We start from the raw sequence: 18849 nt of genomic DNA, 5'->3' as shown, positions 1-18849 counted from the left end.
AACATGAGATCAGTAGCCCTTAAATTCTTATCCTGCCTTGTGAAAGTATTATTAGCACTTCAAACATCTAATCACTTTCCTAGCCACGGTGACTATATTTTGTCGGGGGGTTCATAGAGTTAATTACTTATTATGATGTTCTTTCCCACTTTAAATTTGCTCTCTCTTAATGCCAGTGTGATAATTAAAGTGACTATTTGACCTTATTTCACCTGTTTTTATATATGCCTATATGGGTCTGTGATGTTCATTCCTTGAAACATATTATAGGTACGTGGAACATTAACTGACAATTCTTTGCATTCCTTTCTTAAAGGACCCTTTAATATCTTTATTTTGTATCTATTCGGTCTTCTCTATAATTCTTTGAATGACCTCTGAATGCAGTTATACTTACTTTCAAAGGTAAGAATATATTAGCAGTAGATCTAAATTGCTAATTTTGCGCCATACTTATTTTTAGTCGTTTCTAATGTATTCTCTACACAGCCTCCTATCTCAGTTACATCTTGACCATCTTGGCTTGCTAAACAGATGCTTTTATTGGAGGTATTTTTTATTTTTAAAAATATATATACATTTATTTATTTTGAAAGAAAAAAATCTAATAGAAGCACTCTTCTTTTTCACCCTTCTGTAAGCCAGGGGCTATTTGGTGGATTTAATTTTAGCTAAATAAAATGAAACAAATCTATTATGATTCTGGGAAACTCTCATGTTTCAGATCAAAAGTTATTTCCAAATGTAGGGGTTGGAAATTAATGTCTCCCTGGGTGGGTGGTCCTGTAACTGCCTCCTGCAAGCTTTCTCAGTTTCCTTCAAACCAAATGTCCTGGCCGTTTCTTCAGACAGTGCTGTTTGAGTGGATAAGGTGTTAAGATGATACAGTGGATATAGAACATAATATAGATATATAGACCCAATTACTTAAACTGATTACTGTTTAGGTATGGTTTTGCATGGACTTATTTAACCATCCTGGCATTTCATGAAAAAGGAAAACAGTTTGGGAGGAAGCAGGTCTTCACAGCATATGTATTTTTTCCAAACTGTTTTGTGCAATGGGCAATAGCTTTTCCCTTAGGCTTTTGAATATGATATTACTTAATCTTCCTGGAAAGTAATCGGAGTACTGGCAGCGTTTGATGAGACTGGGAGGAAAACAAACAGAAATGAGGAAGCTCAATATGGAGGGTATCAGATCTTTGGATTTATTCCGGAGACATAAATTTTGAAACTTGAAATTATACATCTGTAATGAGTACATGCACGTAAGTGCATGTATGACTATTTATATAGGTATAGAGTTCATATCTTTGTCTTGTGCAGGAACCTGGAAGAGATGGAAAGTTCATATGCTAGTGTTTGCAGCTTCCTAATATCTAATAGCTATGTCTACACAGCTATGGAGAAGTAATTCAGTTTTCCTGTATTTGGGGGGTATTGCCTTTATCTGGGGGTTCCTCCTTGTAGAATACTAACTTCCTTGTATTTGGCTGCAGAACCTTGCCATGGCAGATGTTATGACTCGGAGCAGACGAGAAGATTCAGACTGCTATTTTTTTCCTTTTTTTTTTTTTTTTTTCTTCATAAGTGGCTTGCCCCCAGGCATGTTTTGACAGGGGAGATATCATTTCAAATTAGAATGTGAATGTGGAGGCTTTCCAAAGCTACAAATTGCAGATATTTCTCAGCATGACTCAAAGAAAAAAAAAGTGTTGTGCATGCTGATGGCTTTCGGTGGTGGGGGTTATTGCTGCAGTGTAGCTCTGGTGGTTAAAGCCATAGTTTACTGCTTTGTTACAGGTTTGGACATGAGAGGCAGTGTCCACAACTGATCTGCTTTGGTTTCGTTCTTTTAATAACTACTTTCCTTCAAGCACTTGCTACTTTGATCATTTCTGTTAATTTTTTCCTAATTGGTGTCACAGGTAGGGTAGAAATAGAGAATGTACTGAAATACTAGTTTTGATCAAGAAACACAGGGGAGGGGGAGGGGGGGGAAGTGAGGAGGAAAATGAAATGATGTGAGAATTGTATGAAGCCAAACAAACGTGTGAAGAAAATAGTGAATGGGTCTGGGCTGGAATTAGCAAGGGATTCTCAGCTTTCCTAGTGCCTCTCTTTGTCAGCCCCCAGAAATTATAGAGGAAAGACATTGTGTTTCAAGAAAGCAAACCTTGGGATAGTTTCAAGGCTTATGGGATTGGAAGAGAAGGAAGCAGGGAAAGCTTTTGTAAAGAAAACCCACAAGTATATTAGGTAGGTCAAGATGTATATATTAATATTTGATAAAACGTTGCCTCTGTAAGCATCATCAAAGCCAACTTGGAAGAGGTGTTTTTTTCACTGACCCAAAGACACGAGGGATCTGACTGTTTCATGTATGCCCCATGAGATCCTTGACCACTAGCTGATTCCTGAGCTTCTCACTATTTCATGAGTCATTGAATTTCTTCCAAAGCCTATCAGCTCCTTACCCTTCCAATAAGAAGAAAATGAAAATTGGAGGATGCCAGTGGAAGAGCTAAAAGAGAACCTGTCACTGATAAACTAAGGAAGAGAGTCACTGCCATGTGTGAGCATGTAAAAATAATACAGTCAGCAGGTGGGTGAGTGAGCATCTCGCTGCCTTCGGCTAGGCTGGGGTTGTGATCAGTGGCAAAAAAGCTCATTTCCCATACTTGTCTTAAATGGCCAGTTAAATCTGCAGCATCAGTCAGCTGAAGATATTTTAAAGATGACAAATAATTTGATCTGAAAGCAGGCAATCCAGAGGATGCTCCCTGCTGAAGACTGCCAGAGGACTTTGCAGCAAGATGATTGCTTTTCTCCCTTTTTGAAAGGGGAGCAGTGTGATGAGGAGAGGAATTCCTTTGAAACTGTGTTTTTTGCCCTATTTCAGAAAAATTAACAGAGGGAACATCTATAGTTCTGAATACCATCCTGTGAGCTATTGGTGTCTGTGATGTGTCTGACTTTTGAAGTGAGAGACCTTAATACTCCTAACACTCCAGGTCTTTCTAGCACTTTAAAGTTTTTCCTGAGTTTAAGAAAAAAACTTTTTTTTTTTTTTTTTTTTTTTTTTTTTTTTTTTTTTTAAATGAACTGAAAGAAAGAGAAAGAAACCTCAATACCTTGCCCCAATCTCTAGGTTTATGGCACAGTCATAATGGAGGTTTGGGAGCAGTTTTGCACAGTTATAATGGAGGTTTGGGAGCAGTTTTGCATTGTTTGAGGCTGGCACCCTTTGAGTGGGTTCTGGTTCTCTGACTACGTTATTTGTCCTTGAGCTTGTCTTTCATTCTTCCCTCCTTTAGCCGCGTTTTCAGTTTTTGTTCTGACAAATTCTGAAAAATTCTGACAATCCTGACCATGGCATTTTGGTTTTAGCGCCGTGTCAGTAAAAGGATCGAGGACCCTCATCCATGGGATCTGTTAAATCACTCTTCTCCATGTAGACTCCTGGAAAACAGCAGCAGAGCTGCTCCGATTTGTAAGCAGGCAGGATCTGGCCCTGTGCCTTAGCCCCAAGGTCCATGTGTTGTTGTGGCCCATTCTGGGAGATGTGGACATTTGCTTCCTTTGTGTCTCCGTGTTCACAAGGTTTTTTCTTCTGTGCTGAGATGCAGCATAGGGAGGGAACAAGAGTGAACTCTGATAGGTTTAACCCATAATAAGTCTGATGTCCTCAGGGAGAACGGAGATTAAAGAGCCAAAATTCTCTGGGAGATTGTCACTCGCCTAATGATGATAGTCGCCTATGGCAGTTAGGGATGATATGGCTGATACTTAGCAGGGGTTGTGAACCAATTAGTCTGCTCAACAAAATACTTGGTCCATTGGGTGCAAATGTTAGGAATATTTATAGGGCTGGCTATGGATTCTGCTAATCAAATTGGAGGAAGCTACTTAGGAGACTGTCCCAGGCTCTCCAGAAGCCCTGAGATTACAAAACTGAGAGATAAACAAATGTTTGCCAGTGTAAATATTAGGACTGAAAGATTGCATTTGAATTCTTTTTCCATTTCCTGGTACTGTAAAGTCAATTACGGGGGCCTGAAGCATGCTAAAGTCAGCTTCCTCATGGAGGGCCGACTTCAACAGGGGCTGTCCATAGATGATCTTCTGGAAGTTGGCTTACTCCTCCTAAGCCCAGGGTGCTGTAATATGTCTTGGACCATCCAGCCAGGAGCCCCAGTGGCAGAGGATGCCCCATAAACAAGTCTAAGTGAGATGGCAGCCACACAATAATAATGCAGCACATACTAGCACATGGGTTTGCATTCATTAACTGCCTCATCTGTGAGCATTCCCATTAACTCTTTAACCCATTAACTTGCTGAATTATGACAATATTGCAAATCAATTTTTGGTATTGTAATTTTGTCCATTACATTAGTAATGTCCAGTCCATTATATTAGTAATGTAGAGAGTTAATGTATCTTATATAAGGTCTAAAACACTGTAGGAGAATAAATGAAGTAATTCATCTAAATTTACAGGGTGGGTTAAAGGCTTATGAGTTTCTTTGTTGGCTTGTTTATTTATTTGCACTTCATGGTAAGTGCAATTAATAAAATCGTTTTACAGTTTCTGCCTCTGTAATCTAAGGCATCACTTAGCAGAGCCACTTCTGTTAAACAGCTAATATGATGAGAGAAAAAAAAAAAACACAAAACAACAACAACAACAACAAAAAACAAACAACACAGGCTTCACTGGAAAAGCTTTTTGAAACCTGAGAATATTGATTTCCTAGATTTAAACTGTAAATGTGGTTACATTTTTGTGATGTGTTTTTATTTATTTTTTTTTCCAGAGAATCTACATATAGAAGAACAGCTTCCAACCCTAGTACTAAACTTTTAATCAAAATATTCTGTCTTTTTTTTTTTTTTTTTTTTTTTTTTTTTTTTTTTTTCCCAGCCAGGAATCAATTAGACATACAGCCATTTTGAAGTTTGTGCTGAAGGTGGTATTCTCCAGTACTTACTGGAAAAATCAGATGCTAAACTGGTGCATTTATTGCATTTTGGCAAGGTCTACACAAGAGCTTTATCTAGAGAAAAACTGAAATATTAATAAAAGCCATGTTGCAAATTATTATTATTATTATTATTATTATTATTATTATTATTATTATTTTAAATCACATCATACTTACTAGAACAAAAACACAAAACCATCAAAAAAAAAAAAAGTGTTCTTACAGCACCTGTATAAAAGCTGTCTTTGTGCTGCTGCTATGCTGGCTGCAAGTGCTTTTAAGTGCACTGGATTTCGATATGCAGACGTTATTTCTGAAGGATCTTACATATTGAAAATGGCATAATGTCTTTTTTGATCCTAAGAAGCATAATGATTATTGGTACTGATAATTGTGTTAATAGCTTTTTCTTGTTGTTCGTGTGTGTATCAGAGGTGCAAAGTACTGGCAGTTAAATGGGGTAAAAATGGTCTTTTCAAGAGGAAGATCCAAGTCCGTGGAGACTCTCCAGGGATCTCATTAAAGCGCTGTTTTCTTAATATAGTGTACTGCAATAACAGCTATCAGGATCCCCACAGTGTGGTTTCCTGATAGGTTAGTTTACACAGAATTAATTGTCTAATTTTGCAAGCAACCAGTGCAGTGCACATTGATTTTTTATTTATTTATTTTTAATTCTAAGTGTTGCTGTCATGGATTCTGCTTCTCATTTGGAAATAGTTTTTACATTCTGTCTTCACTTATACTATTTTGTCATATGAAATTGCATAGGAAGTATCACTTATTATTCTTTGTCCTTCAATATATGAATGATTGTTAATTTAAGCTTTATATATAACACATAGTATTTTTTAAAAAATAACTAATAGAATGCTTCAGAAAAGCAAAATCAGATTTATTTTTTTTTAGGCTTCTGTAGTTTAGATGTTTTGGACACAACTACTGAATAAGGAGAGTAGATTTGCCTTGTCCCAAGGTGAGCTTGGTGGCTGTGGCAAGGGATCAGTAAAGGAGCTGGAGCCTGAACAGAACAAAGGACTGGCGAGTTGGAGCTACTTGATGCAGAAGCATATAGAAATGTATTTGAATAAAGTCTGTGCTGTGAATTTGGCTTGAACAGGATTTTAAATGTATCTCAGCCTGCCTTTCTAAAGTGGAGTTCTTGAAATATGATTTGCACATGAACAGTAGATTTCCATCCCATTTAGCTGTGTGAGAAAGATGGAGCGATGCAGAATATTCTTCATCTGGGCTTGGGCAGGATGGCTGCTAAAACAACTGCTGGTCTGAACCATCTGCTAAAAACTGCCTTCCAGCTTGACTTGTCAGTGCTGTTGTCCTCGGGAGATGGCTGTCCTCTTACCTGCTCAGGCTCGTGCAGGGGGGGGAGATGATGATGGGCTCGTGCTGATTCCTCACCCCCTGGACCTGGCTGCCTTCCTGCAGCCTGCTGATATGCTTACCCCAAGGAACGAATGACTTTGCTCTGCGTGGGCTGTCACAAAATGCAAACAGCTGTGCTGAAGCTATCGGTATTCACTTGTGACCAACACATTGGCTTGAGCAATTGGTGGCCACCTCCTCACCTGGTGTAAACTAGAGAAGCTGTGGGAGTTGATAGCTAAAAGAGAGCTTTCTGCACGGATGGCTAGGAAGCAATATAGGAGGCAGGCAGTGAGCACAGACTTGATATTAGCTGGAGGAAACATGGGAATACAGAGACAGCTGGAAGAGAGAAGACCTGAAGGTTATAGGAAGCTATGCAGAAATAAAAGTCCTGTCCCGAGAGTATGAGTGCGTGGCTGCTTGGGTACCTGCTGTCCTGGTGTGGTGGCTTGTTTAGGGGTTATTAAAGCATCCCCTGTTTCTATCGGATGAATGATTGAGGAGGGAGGGAGGGCTGAGGAGTAGGTCCCCGCCACTCAGGTTAGGAGTTCAGGCCAAGAGGATCCTTGAGCCAGGAGTGAAATGATGGGAGTGTAAAACACTTTGATTAATATAAGTCTGCAGGGAGAGAAGGGCAGCAGCACCAGCTGAATGAAAGGGCAGGTTGGGATAGCTTATTTGGAGGGGGAAAAAACAGTAAGTGTTGGAAAAGCACATAATTCAGATGGTGTGCATATCAACGCTTGGATTTAGTCTTTCACTTATTATCACATGGAACATTCTCCAAGATGAGCAGGGCTTTTCCTGTTAAAAGTGAGCATTTTGAACAACACTGCTATATTCATTGCCAGCATGTCTTAGAGGGGAGAAATAGGAAGTCAGTGAAAGGTGAAGTTACTTTGCCCCCTCATTCCTTGCCTTTTTAGCTCTTGCCTCTATTACAGACATTAAGGTGCAGTGTACGCTGTGAATTTATAACACCATAGCTATTCCAGATTACTTCTGGAGATGGGTTTATATCTCCACATGACACCATGTAGGAAAAAGTCCATCTACTAGCTGTGGTATCAATCCCACCTACCAGGTGAATGAGCTGTCTCTATCACACCAGATAAGCATGGCTGTTCTCAAATAGGACCGAATATGTTGCATTGGGCTTGACCAGATGAGAGGTCATTCTCTGTTTTTAGGGACCTGAAATGTGAGTGTTGCACCATCCTGTCAGGTCCTGTGATGGGGATTTGATGGCGTGCAGAGCTTTTGAGTGCTGTGTCCCATCCTGGCACCATTGGTAATGTGCATATTGTTCTGGTGTCAATTGTTATCTCAGAGTGTTGACATCATATACGAAATAACACTTAAACAGGTCTCTCTCCATTAAAAGATGAATTCCCGACACAATTGAAGTCAATGGGGCTTTTGTCACTGACTTCAATAGGTCTCAGCTTCCACCTCATGACTCCATGGGAAGAAGAATAAATTGCTGCCGAAAATGCAACTGCCTCTGACATTCAGTGGGAAAGGATAATTAGCAGTCAGTCACAGAGCTGACATCCTGGTAGTCTGATGAATAATAGAACTGAGTACAAGTGATATGTTGTCTTCCAAGTGGGTAAAATGATTTTTAGCAGATTAGCATGAGTGTAGGCAGCCAAGAAATATGGTATGAAAACCAAGTGTGAGATGAGTCCTAGACAGTAAGCATCAACTTTTCAGTCTGTCTGGCCTCTGACACATACCACGTAGTTTTATATAAACACTACAGCAGGAAGATGTTGGAGATCAAGAAGACAAAATCTTGTTAAGAGACTTTGTTGTTGTTAGGTTGGAATTAGTACTCTCAGAAGAGCATAAGTGAGACTTCAGTGAATATCTCCCTTTTTGCTGCTTGTCAAAAATACTGTTGGAACAGGTGGGGAGATGGCTTGGTCTATGTTGTAAGGATAGTGGTATGAGGCTGAAGGACTATGGGCTTGTGCAGCTTCCATTTGTTGAGGAAACACTGGCTTGGAAAGCCTTTTTTCCAGCAGAGGAGCAGTTAGATCAGCTGATGTGGTGGACAAAAACAGGTGCTGAATCTGTAGATCTATACCATTTGAGGAAAATGAACAATCAAAGCAAGAAGAAAGCAAGCCCAACATAGTTTTAATCTTTAGTTTCAGTCTGTAGTTGGTCTTAACGCTGCATGCAACTTTGTGAGAGCATAAAGGCAGCACTGTACTGCTGCAGCTTTCAACTAGGCCTGTTTATGCGTTGTGATTTGCAAAGCTATTGACTTCTTATTCTTTCATGTTCTTTATGTTCCCTTCTGTTTTGATGTTATCATGCAGTCATCTTAGCTACATATTAAACAAGAGACTACTTCAATATAAAATGATCAAAGGGGTAAGGGAACACAGGGTCATAAAGAATATATGGGGAGCTATGGGAGAGTGATAAGTTGAATTTAAAGGCTTTTTCAAGCTGCTTAATTCCTGCTTAGATTGTTGGTGCCACCAATAGGCAACAGTCCTTTTCTTTAAATCTTTTACCAAGGATTGACTGGCAGAATCGTGATTTTACATGGGGTTTAGAGAGTAAAAGGCCACCCTGAAGGTCAAGCCCTAGGAGATTTCCTCTAAGAGCTCATTGATTTTACTGGATTTTGACTTGAAAAAAGACCACTCCTTCCTCGATCTGCAGCTTGGATACAAGTGCCTTAGTATGTGCCAACACAGAAGGCAGGAGCAAAAGTGTAAGAGCAGAAAAAAATGAAGATACTGTGGAGTGGACAATGATTTCACTTTCTTGCTTGTCTGATTCAGACTAGAGATATTATTAGCTACTGGTCCATGAAAAAAGAAAGTATTATTTTATTGTTTTCAGAAATGGACTGTATTAACAGTAAAATTGGGAAGAATAAAGATTTATAGTCACATCCTCAGCTTGAGTAAACAGGCAGAGGAGATCTTCTTGTAATGGGGATAGAAGGGTTCACTGCAGCTGAGGAACCAGGCTGTAAATACTGCGAGTCTGTTTTTTGACATCTATAACTGAATGCATGGTTGCAGTGAGTAGGTGCATATGCATATAACTAACATTATTTTGCACAAAAATTGAATAAGCATATTTTGCCTCTCAAACCTCATTAAAATATTGGCTTTGTAAGTTGCCCAGTGCTGTAGTGATTAGCAAAATGAATCTGAAAGCCTACCCCATAAGCAACCTCTGTATTTGCACTGTTACCTACTCCTGTGATATTTCAATCTGATTCATTAGAAAAATTAGCATTTTTATGGACTAATTAGGGAAAAATGTTGCTTGTACTTTTTCTGATGTGCAGTGATTTTTCACAGCTTACTGAAACCAAATAGAAGTGAAACATGAATTCTCTCAGGGAAGGGAAAAAAAAAAAAAAGGAAAAGAAAAAAATGATTACTCAAATTAACTCAAAAGATTGGGGAGATTAAAAAAAAAATTAAGATCAGGTTAGATTAGTATAATATTGGCAGTGCCTACAGTTTTTGAATTCAAAACTCCAGATCTTTCAGCTGTTTTGGTTCTTCAGACATCCATATATTTTAAAAGCTGTCAGTCATTTACCATATTTTTTGTGACAGTAGCAAAATGAACAGTAATGAGCATGAATAGTAATGAGTGTGTTATTCAGTATCTATAAATACAAATTGATTTTTATTGTAAGTTTTAGTCCAAATACACTAGTTTTTCTCTTCTTTTTAAAACCAAAGTCAGGATTTACTAAACCATAGCTGTTCATTCAAACATGTCTTACTTTTTATCATATTCCATTAATGAAGTGCTTGCTTTTGAAGTTTAATTCTAAATATGCATGTGCATCACTTGCTCCTGCTCACATTCTCCATTTGCCAGGAGGGTAAAAAATGGGTATTTGTGACTAAACATCTGAGGTTGTCTTTTTGCAAGTGAAGTCATCTTTTCTTCTTAGAAGAGGGATAGCATTATTTTAATCAATACAGGCATCTCCTGTTTTGATTGTTACTTTTTGATAATGATCTTGATTTACAGAGACACAACAGTGAACCCCCCATTTTGGGCTTCTGTGAAGAAGGCAAAATCTCCATCTCACACAGACGGCACAAGTTCAATTAGGCATTTTGGTGTCATGGGAGGTTGATCACGATTTAATTGGCTCCAGCTGACTGGCTTTTAGGCCATGATATTCTTCACCAGCAGTCGGATGCTTCTCAAATATGTATGGAATTTTTTATTTTATTTGAAAATATTGCATAAACACAGAATAATTATTTCAAAATGCTACTTTACAAGTGAATTCTCTGCATTAAGTATAAGTGAAGGAGAAACCATTAAAATAGAGTAATAATTAGTGTTGGAAGGGACTGTTGGAGGTCATCTGGTCCAACCTTGTGCTGAAAGTAGGGCCATCTTTGAAGTTAGATTATGTTGCTCAGGGTTTTGTCCAGTTGAAAACAGTAATTATCCTCTCTGGATTAAACAAACACAGTTCTCAACCTCTTCTCATACATTAAATGCTGAAGCCCACAATTATCTTGGTCCCCTCTGCTGAATTTTCTGTTGGTTTATCAATCCACTACTGACTCTTATTCAGCCATGGTCATGGGCAGCCTGACAGCAGGACTCGCCAGTAAAGACTGAGTGAAAAAGAGCCACTAAATTCCTTATCCTTTTCTGTACCCTTTGTCAGTAGTTCTGTTGCCACGTTCAGGAGGGACTTGCTTTTTCCTTGATTTATTTATTTATTTATTTTTCTGAAAATGTACCTAAGAATGAGCCTTTCTTACTGTCTACCCCATTCCTTATCAGTTTCAACTCCGCCTGAGCTTTGGCTTTCCCAGTTCTACCCCTGCAGGTCTGGGCAAGGGTTATTTAGTGCTCCTGGGCAGGCTGTCCTCACATCCACCTTCTGTTCACGTTCTTTTTGTGTTTGAGCTCAGCCAGGGATTCCACATTCAGCCAAGTCAGCCTTCTGCCACGTCTGCTCTACTTCCTACTCATCAGGTGGATCATTCTTGTGCTTCGAGGAGGTTTTCCTCGAAGATAAAGGAGCTCCCCAGTACTTTTCCCCAGAGCAGTTGTCCCTGGTATTACACCTGCTAGTTCCCTGAGCAAGCCAAATTCTGCTCTTCTGAAGTCAAGCATCAATATTTCTTTGATATGCTTATGAAATCTAGGTTGCGTGTGCATCATCAGTTGCCCTTTTAGCCAATATCATGGTGGTTAAAGGCCCCCAGGATGATCAGGGTGTTGAACTGTGAAGACCAAATAAAGCTGTGTCCTCCTCCACTTCTTGATCAGGTGATTGGCTGCAAATACCTACAGCAGCAGCAGCTTTGTTGGCCTCACTGCTTCTGACCCACACTGACCCATAAGCATTAGCTTTCAACCACCCCATCATCTGTTTCACAGCAGAGCTCTGAGCATTAACATCAATGGAAAAAAGTCTTGAAAAATAAATCTCACTCATTACCCTCTTCTGAGGAAAATTCTGGTTTTTGAGCATGGGCTTTTGCAAGTTTTAATCCTCTACTGTTCATTTTCCAGCAGAAACATATGTTTTTGCTGATAGACAAAAAAGAAAGAGGAGAAAAAAAAAAGGAAAAAAAAAAAAAAACTCTTATTGAAACTGTATTTGACTCTAAGCATTTGTAGTACCGCAGTAACTTAAACGTAAGCTGAGTAACCTCTCTGGGTGGAGGATTGTGGGCATAAGGTCTTTTATGCAGATCTGTGGACAGAAGGAGTTAATAGCATGCTCTATGTCCTAAGAGTCAATGTAAAGAACTCATTGAACTGGCTGATGTGTTTTTCAGTTGTACTTTTCTCTTTGCACTTTCAGCATTTCAAAAGTAGCAGTACTGAAGAAGCCCATCATGACCTCAGTTGTCTCCCGTGTTAATGAAATGCCCTATGCTGTTGCTTATTAGTTAGGCCATTAGCTTGGGACTCGGAAGTGTTATTTCTGGCTCTGCAATTATCCTACTGCTGCAATTTCCCTATCTGAATTGAGGGTAACAAAGCTTTCCTTCTTTGTCAAGTGCTTGGAGATTTGCTGACAAAAAGTGCTATATAAGGGTTAGATATTGTTATGGGAACAAGTATTACTTTGTTTCCATGGCTTGAACGTCTTACAAGCAAGCAGAGAGCTGATGACCAAAACAGGATTAGAATTCAACAAATTGGTTATAATGAACAACTTCAGTCTGTTGATTTTATCTTTATGTTTGAAAGTCAGTAATTTTTGTAAGTCAATCTCCAGAGATATTTTTTTTTAATCTATATTATTTGCTAGTTGGATTTGGAAACCTTTTTAGTTTGCTTTTTTTTTTTTTTTTTTTTCATTGCTTTGCTTATTTTAAATGCTAAATAAGTTGCTTAGTAGTTTGTACAATTGCTAGAAATCTGAACATGTCAATATTGGACATTTTTTCAGTTGCATTCAAAACGCATTTCTTGGGGGGGACAACTGAAGTCTACAGTTTAACAATGAAGAATCTTTACAACAGGATAAAAAAAATTTTTTCTTCATTAAAATTATTCTCTAAATCTCTTGTGAGAAGGGCAGCAGCAAAAGATGCTGATTTAAAAAAAAAAAAAAAGTTTCAAAAGCTTTTATACATTGTCTGCAGTTAGCCTCACAAGTTAATCCTTTCTGATTCATTCTCAGTTGTCCTATAACTTTGTTGTAGTGATGAAAAGCATCCTCAATTAAATTTGTGCATGGCCTGACTACAATTTTTAACTGGAAAACATTAGGGAAATTGTTTATGAGGTGATGTAAAGAAAAATTCCTTCAAAAACACTGTGCTGATTTATCCTAGTTGAAGACTTTTTCCAGCATTTCTGAGAAAGGCTGGGTATTTTGGCACTTGACTGTGCAAAACTGAAACCTATTTTTTTTATGTGGAAAACACAGAACTAAGTGTTTTTGAAGTGTTATTTCCTGAAACTCCAGTGTTGTGACAAGAATGAATGTGTTGTATGAAAAATAATGGATAATTTTATTTATTTATTTATTTTTAGCCAGCATGTAGGTACTTGTGATGCTGCGTTACTGGTTTAGGAGCAATCCTGTTTTCAGCTTGCGTGGCATTCAATTGCACATACACCTTGTTGAAGAGCCCAGGGAAAGGTTGTAATGCAGAGATATGTTGTGTATTAGAAGGTTATTAAAATCAAGTGTAAGTGCACTCTATGCCTTGGGGATTTTAAATGCAAAATCATTCTAACTAATAAGCAGATACTAAGTGTGCCAAATTTTACCCCAAGGTACGTGCAGGCTCTTGTGATAGCTCGGTTGAGCTCACTGACTTTTATTGACTATCAGGATTTAGTGACCCGGGAGGGAAATATTGACAGAGGTGATTCCTAGCAGTCACAATTTTCCTTAAGGGACGATAACACCTGGTGTTCGCTGTAAATTTAAAATCAATACATTCATGTGTGTCATGGCACGGGGTTTAACCGCTGAACATCTACCTACTGTGATCCTGTGGCAATGCTCTAGATGAGATCTGAGTGCTTTTTACAGACCTTGATGTTGTCTTTAGGGAAAAATATCCATCATGTGGTGAAAAGCCCATGAGAAAGTGCATGTGCATGTGTATGCATCAGCCCTTACATGTGTGTTAGAGCCAAGTTGATTTTCTTCTGGTAACCACTGTAACAGCTTTTAACACCGTACTTCTCTACTGCTAAGGTCCCTACAGAGCTGAATTATGTACTGGTAACGAGCTGTAGCGTTTCATGTGCCTGAATAACCATGGGCCAGAATCTGGCCCAATAAGCTTGATTTATGAAAACTTGTTTATGCTTGCCTTCTTTTATAGGTACAGTAAATCACAGAAATTGTTGGCTAACATGGTGTGATGGTCTCAGACAGCTGTGATTGGTATTTCAAGGTTCTCTTCATGTTATGGTAGCCCCTTCAGTAATAAATAAATAGATATTTGAGAAACTTGCAATATTGTGTTTGCGGTAATTGGGAGCAACCATATTCTAAAGGTGAGAATGACCCAAAACACTTTTTTTTTTTTTTTTTTTCTTATTGGGAAAACTGAAATATTGGCAAAACAGGTCTTCTAAATTGATCATCTAAATTTCACTGCTTTGAAATTAGTACTTTTCTACTGTTGCTAAAAATGAAATAGTCTTTATTTAAGAAGGAGGAAAGTTTACTGTTGTATAAGCTTCTTTCAACAGTGCTACAGCTTTGTTAGGTTGTATTTATAATACCCAGGGGTAAAATTATGTCTAAAAATGTTTGTTTCTTAAATGATTAAGAGCTCCTTCCCTCTCTTGATCGTTATTATTTTTTTTTTTTTCAGCCCATATCAAATTCGTGTATCTGGTATTAGTTTGAAGCTGTCATTACAAATACTTCCCTTAGCACATGTGCTTCTAGTGTCGAATCCAGCCCCCCACTCACTCCAAGGACGGCAATCTTTTACTGTGACTGCATTTTGTCCATTTCATACTGGGATATTTTCCAAGCAGGTTAATGCATCTTTTTATTGCTTGAAAAAAAGTCGTCTTCCAAATATCTTTTGCAATTAATGTGCAGAACTGGAGCTTATTTCTCATTGTCACTTGCACTGGAGGTGATGGGAAGGCTGGCCAGGCCATGCTGGGTCCTTTCATCCTTTTGCCACCCGTGCTTCACACACCACATTCTGCAATAGGATAAATGCTCGTGGTTGGCATCGATCGATTGGGCTCAGATGAGACGTGATGAGCATGCTGCTGGGTGAGCAAGTTGGCTTCTGCAGGGCTTTGCTGCAGAGAAGTGGCCAAGGCTGCCTCAGAGCTCCAGCCTGAGCAGCCCTCCCCTCTTCTGACACAGGGAGGTTCTGCCCAGTCCTCTGGGCCAAAGCTGACTGTTGTTCCCCTCAGTGAGATGGGGATTTGCAGCAGGCACAGTTCAAGCAATGTTTCCATATTTAGGTTCACTTTTTGAGAAGCCTGGCTTGGAGGCTGGTACTTCACCGATTCACACGTCTCTTAGAGAGAAACGGATGGCTGAGCAGGAAGGTCACTTTGCAGCAGGGCCTACACATCCCTGCCCCAACCTGTTCCTCTTCTCCAGCCAGGAGTGGAGGAGCCCAAGGAGGTGCCTGTGCCATCTGCACTGTGACCGGAGGCAGCGGGCAGCGCAGAGACTGAGCAGCCACAGGGTAGCTCAACACAGGGGACAGAGATGTCTCAAAGCTGTTTTTGTGCCCTGCTGCTTTTTCCCTTCTCTGCACCGAGCTGAAATTCAATGTCAAACGCAGCGAGGGACCAGCTGAATGAATAAAAGTGTGAACTGCATTCCCTCACATGGCAATCTGTCAGCTCTTCTGGAGAACAGGAAGGCCGAAGTGACTGTACTTGCAGACTGCAATAACAATAAAATGCCATTGGGAAGTGCGAGGCAGAAGCAGTACTTGGTATCCAGATGGACATGCAAATCCTTTGTGCATGCATACACAGAAAGCAATATCCTAGTTTTATTTCTCATCTTTAAAAATTCCAGCAGACTTGCAAGGCCAGGGCACCTAACCTCTGTGATTCGGGCCACAAGGTCTCCAGGACAAAATTGTTGTGAATCCCAATTTATAAGGCTGTTTATTTTTTCCCTGTAGTATATAAGTCATGAAAAAACAAGCAGCCAGTTCTTAAAACAACAACAACAACAAAAAAAAAAAACAAAAACCAACCAACCAACCAAAAAAACCCAGCCAGTTAAATTCCCAATGTAGACTGTGAGACATTTATTTTTATTAAGACATACTTTGTTTCACTAATGCTTTCTTTTCTGCTGTAATGCTAAATTCAATCATTTTAGGACTTGTGCAGCTGCAAATTTGCTGCAGCTTTGAACAACCTTTGCCTAAGCAAGGGAAGCAGGTGGCATCAGTGCCTGTTGTGTGGCTGCCACATGGGAGGAATGACAGAGCTTTCCTACATGCAGCATCTACTGGACAGAAAAGCCTGGGGGTGATGGACTTTGACCACCAAGTCATGAGTCTTCCTTTATGTTACAGAAGAGACTTGGGCAAAATTGTGGGTCACCTTCCCCAGGTGATTTATGCCCATTGCCAGGAGCTGGGAATGGCAGCGTTACTGTGTGGAACAGTGGGTTTGAGGTGGAGCAGCATTGTGGGGATTTATGGTCAACTTAGTGCCTTCAGTAGGATGCTCCTGATGCTCTCTGATGAAACTCAAGAGTGATACCATTTGGCAGTCTGTGAGCTGAAGCTGCAGTAGTTGCACCTGAGCACTGAAAGTACCCTTCTTGTACTTTGCCCTACTAATGCTAAATATTTTTTGTGTGTATGTTTGGGGAATGCTGAATTCTCACTGTTGGTTTATACTATGCCTGAAACAACAAGACCAGCTAAAAGTTGGCTGGCTCTAATAAACCCAATAAAAAATACCAAGCGACATGGACTAAGTTCCTAACATTGCATCTTTTTTTTTTTTTTTTTTTAAATCAAGCTCACCTATACTTTTCACTGTAAGAATTTCTTATACAACTCCTTTCCTTCAGCCTGTGAGCTTTATTTATCCTTCCTCTGTTCACACAGCCCACTGATAACTTCAGTCCTCCAGACCCTCTCTCCAGGAAATTCTATTAAGATTTTCTCTGAGCAAAAGTGTGTAGCCCTTCAGAATTCCTTTATCAGGCCTGCTTTTTCCTGTTATGGTTTGCCTCTGCTCCTTTTTTTTTTTTTTTTTTTTCCATGGATAGCTGTAATTTAAAGCTTACTAGATCGATAAGTCCAAGATGCACCATGTAAGTGGGAGAAGCTGACAAACAGCTGGTAAAGACTGGAGACAGCTGATTAAAAAGAAGGCTGGTATAAAGCTTCTGAGCTACTATTCTCTGTCGTGATTTCTGAGTTAGATTGGAGAAAAAAAAAAAAAGGAGGGGAGAGGAGAAATTGTAATTTCCTCCTCCCTCAGAGTCCGTAATTAAAATAGTGGTGATTTTTTTTTTTCATGTCTCTAAATAAAAAGTGGATGATGATGATTATTATCATTATTATTTTATTTGGAGAAGCTGTTTTAATCAATTGCAAGTGAATTAGCTTAATGTAGAGGTAGCTGGGTAAAATGTAATGGCAGGAAGTCTAGACTTGATGTAGTAACAGCATCTCTGGTCTTGAATTCTGAATCTGTTCCTGTGATAAGCTGAAATCTTGGCAATAGCCTCTGTTTTACAGTTTTACAAAGTAGGGATTTTCTACTCTTGTTTTGCAAGCCCTGGTGAGTGTGCATGGGACTGGGCTTGGGCTTGCTTTGTCTTCTAGCTGAGGCACGTCTCCCACTCCTCGGACTGGGCTTGGCTTGGCTGTACCCAGCTGGCACAAGCTGTAGATCAGGCAATTTGTGTTTGGCATCACAAGCTGCAGTTGCATTTCCTTGGGAAGGTAAAGACGCTATAAAGGGCTGAGTGTGCTGCCAGCAGGAAAGTAAACATTTCTAAGCTAAAGTCTCAGTAGGTGTTGAGAAGGATTACAGTGCAACTGGAAGTAGAGCTGAGGTTCCTAAATCACTGTAGAGCTTAAGGAAACATTTTCTGTACATGTCAGAAACCATAATTTATTGACAAACAGGTTGAACTCTAAAAATGCTAGTGAGTTGTGGTTCAGTGAAATTGCATGCTTATTTTGGCAGGGAGGTGCATATAAATGTTGTGTATCTGCCCACAAAGCAGAAACTAAATGAAAGATGAGAGATGTGTTTGACAATAAGCATAGACATACATCCATGTATGCTAAATTTGGCAATATATTCCAAAATACCAAAGAGATGTTCCAATATGAATTTGAAATGCTGGGGGAAAGGAGGTGTATGTGTATGTGTGTGCTTTGGGAAAGGGTTTGGGTCTGTCCATGGGGAAATAAGTCTGTCTGCAACTGGTGAAATGAGACCAGATAAAGAGATTATCAAGTAGTGACAAGAAAGAAAATAGGTTAGATGAATTTCTTTTTATCACTTCTTTCCCCTTAAGACATCTCACTGAATATCTTGTCATTCATACAAAGAGTCTTGAAAGAAAATCACTTTTAAAGGTGACCCACAAAGGAGGAAGAAGGGGGGAAAAAAGCACTTGAGTGCTACTTCTGCTTCTTGGTGGCATATGAATATGGCCTGGGATTTACACTGTGCACATGTAGTCCCTTCTGGGACTGGAGGTATTTGAGCAAGAGAAGTGATTTTAAAGCTCCCAGATCTTTCCCTGGTGAAGATGATGAAGGCCAGGAGGTGACTGCTCAGTAGCAGAGGTGTGGCATGTCCACGTCCACCAGAGAGGGATACGGAAATGCCATTCCTCAAATGCAACTCTTTTTCAACATGATTTTGAAGTAGGGGGAAATATTATTGGGGGTCGGGTGGGGGGGAGGAGCAGTTAAGGATTTATTTTATTTTATTTTATTTTTGTCTTGAATACACCCTTCTTTCATGAGACTCTTATTTTAAATGAAAG

At 39.4% G+C, this 18849-nt stretch overlaps 1 protein-coding gene across 9 annotated transcripts in view; it reads left to right on the top strand.

The window, feature by feature from the left end:
* The window catches only part of CHL1 (cell adhesion molecule L1 like), a 153579-nt gene that overhangs the window by 12637 nt on the left and 122093 nt on the right, over positions 1–18849 (top strand). The window lies entirely within an intron of this gene.

The sequence above is a fragment of the Aythya ferina genome (genome assembly GCF_964211825.1).
Source record: "Aythya ferina genome assembly, chromosome: 10".
Taxonomy (NCBI): domain Eukaryota; kingdom Metazoa; phylum Chordata; class Aves; order Anseriformes; family Anatidae; genus Aythya; species Aythya ferina.
Note: the sequence above shows the minus strand (reverse complement) of the source record. Positions and strands in the feature narration are given on the sequence as shown.